The sequence below is a fragment of the Oncorhynchus mykiss genome, chromosome 8 (assembly GCF_057628025.1).
Source record: "Oncorhynchus mykiss isolate SJ-2025 chromosome 8, ASM5762802v1, whole genome shotgun sequence".
NCBI classification, from domain to species: domain Eukaryota; kingdom Metazoa; phylum Chordata; class Actinopteri; order Salmoniformes; family Salmonidae; genus Oncorhynchus; species Oncorhynchus mykiss.
The window spans coordinates 50,727,966-50,730,743 of record NC_143029.1 but is presented as its reverse complement, the minus strand read 5'-3'; the positions used below and the strand labels follow the sequence as shown (position 1 = coordinate 50,730,743).

Here is a 2,778-nt window from a genome sequence, read left to right as displayed (position 1 = left end):
ATAGATTTTCTGATGTATTTTCTTGCTTGACAAATCTAATTGTTCTTGAAATAGAAGCCAGGTGTGTGTGCTGACCATTTACACTGAGGATGGCCTGAGACCTTTGATTTATGCACTTTCTTGCACTATGATTTTTTGGGCCCCATGATGTCCAAATAAGCATCTTTATTTTGCATTCAAGCCTCAGTTATAGATGTATTCTTTTTTTTCCTCTCCATCTTCGCCTGTATATACAGTATAAACACGCAATAAATGGCTTATGCTTAGAATTAAGCAGTTTTACACACAAAGGGTAATACACACACAAAGATATACACACAAAATAACCTGAAGCTCCACTGACCTAGCATGGCTGATTACACAGACAAAACAAAGCTACCTTAATCCTATAAAGATAACAGACTCATTCCAAGATGTGGAGATGATGATGTATTGATGAGATACTCACAACAGACATAATAGGGATCAATTCTCCAAAGATAGAGGGATCTGTCAAGCCAAAGTGGTGACTGGTGAAGCAGAAGGGTGAAGAGGAGATCATGAATAAATAGGTATTACATGACACTATAATAATAAATATCTAATAATTTAGCACTGTAACTAGATATAAGGGAGAGGAGGGGAGAACAAATAGACCATATGTGATAGAATCCAAAAAGAAGAAGAAGTTTCAAACTGCCATTGTGTGGCTTTTTCTACACTGATTTCTCACTTCTGACTGACTGCATTCTTGACAGGGGCATCATGTGAGTCATGTGACCAGTATCATGTGACTCACCAGTGTTCAGTACTTTGGGGAGGATGGAGAAAGGCAGAAAGCAGAGGAATTCACTCCAGCACACACACAGTAAGTAAACAAACATTCATTGCTTCTCTATTAGAAAAAATGTGAATTGTAATTTCAGTTTACTTCCTTGATTGACCTAATTGAAATGCAATGATCTTACCCTGATACACAGTAATTAAACTGGCATTAGAGTAGTCCATGGCATGGACTAAATCTGGAATTGTATAGAGAAGAGGTACAAATGTATTTGACAGGGACTCCAATGGTAGAGCATGGAGCTTGCTGCGCCAGGATAGTGGGTTTGATTCCCGGGACCACCCATACTTAATGTATGCAAGCATGACTTTAAGTTGCTTTGGATAAAAACATCTGCTAAATTGCATATATTATATTTTACAGTACATTACTATATATTTTAACATACATGGCACCAGATGTTAACTAAAAAGGTTGTTTTCATCTGCAACATTGTCCAATAACGTTCCCTTTCATAATTTGCTCATATTCCCTCTTTACTGTTTTGCAGTGTGCCTGAGGAATTTCAGAAGAAACAATGATGAATCAATAGGATTGACAAAACTGTGTGTGTAGTAGACTAAGATTAAGCTAAACCTTGTGAAAATGAATAATTAACATGGTAACACACACTGACATGTTGACAATCTTAACACATAGCCGCACTATTGTTTTAAAGATACGGATTTGAGTGCTTGACAATAGCGAAATTGCTGGGATCTGGCTTCTGTTTGGTTAAGATTTAGACTTAAAAATAAATAAAATATGTGAATTTCCCTGGAGTGTGTGCCACCGTCCTGATCATAAATAAAGCTTAAAGATACACACACAATTCATACTTTACGAGATATACAGTGCCTTGCGTAAGTATTTAGAGCCCTTGCATTTCTTCACATTTTATTGTGTTACAAAGTAGGATTAAAATTTATTTAATTTCAATCTTAATTAAAATAGGCTTTCCACCTGGAAGCACTTATTTCTGGACATGAAGTACAAACAAGAACAAATACAAATCAATGTTTTAACGTAATGTTATTTGCTTTGGTAGTTACAACATTTTTGGGGGCTTAGCACATTTCGTTTGGGTTAGCAAAATCAAAGAAAGTCTATTTATTGTTATCATTACTAATAATCAAAGTCCAAAGATAGAGGCCACTCAACTGTATTATCATAATTAGAGCTAGGGTCTGCTAAACTACTGTATGACCCCAGTGACCCCAGACCGACATATCATGGTGCAGTTGTTCAAGGACCTCATCAGTTCTGCTGCGCTCAGCTCCTGCCAGCTGATGAAGTTGTGAAAGGGAACTCCCCTTTTTGTGTGTGTGTGTGTGTGTGTGTGTGTGTGTGTGTGTGTGTGTGTAAGAGAGAGGTGTGGGGTGGGATATCAACAGGTACACACATACTGTAATTATTCAGTCCTGGTGATCAACAAGGGCATGTGTGAGTGCAGGCTTTTTTTCCAGCCAAGCAGTAGCACACTTGATTCTACTACTCAACTAACCGTAGTCTGGGTATTGCCTGTGCTGGAACACTACTAAATACTGCAATCATAAACCAGCCCTTGCAGGGTGAGACTGCCCACCACTGCTGTACAGTACATGCAAAGTGTACATCTACTGTACTCCCTACATTGTACATTATTCTCAGCCTACCTGTCCCATGTGGTGAAGGTGCATCTCTAGGTGCATCTCCACGACTGCGTGGCCATGCACACCTCCAGCTCAATCATCAAGTTTGCGGACGACACTACAGTGGTAGGCTTGATTACCAACAACAACGAGACGGCCTACAGGGAGGAGGTGAGGCCCCTCGGAGTGTGGTGTCAGGAAAATAACCTCACACTCAACGTCAACAAAACTAAGGAGATGATTGTGGACTTCAGGAAACAGCAGAGGGAGCACCCCTCTATCCACATCAATGGGACAGTAGTGGAGAGGGTAGTACAGTAGTGGAGAGGGTAGTACAGTAGTGGA

The 2,778-nt window shown here is 39.6% G+C and overlaps 1 long non-coding RNA gene across 1 annotated transcript; it reads left to right on the top strand.

Moving 5' to 3' along the window:
- Nucleotides 1–757: 757 nt before the first annotated feature.
- Nucleotides 758–1,566, top strand: LOC118965614 (uncharacterized). Its single transcript, XR_016482415.1, has 3 exons — nt 758–847; nt 1,042–1,116; nt 1,314–1,566. It is a non-coding gene; the product is annotated as an uncharacterized LOC118965614 (long non-coding RNA).
- The last annotated feature ends 1,212 nt before the right edge of the window (nt 1,567–2,778 follow it).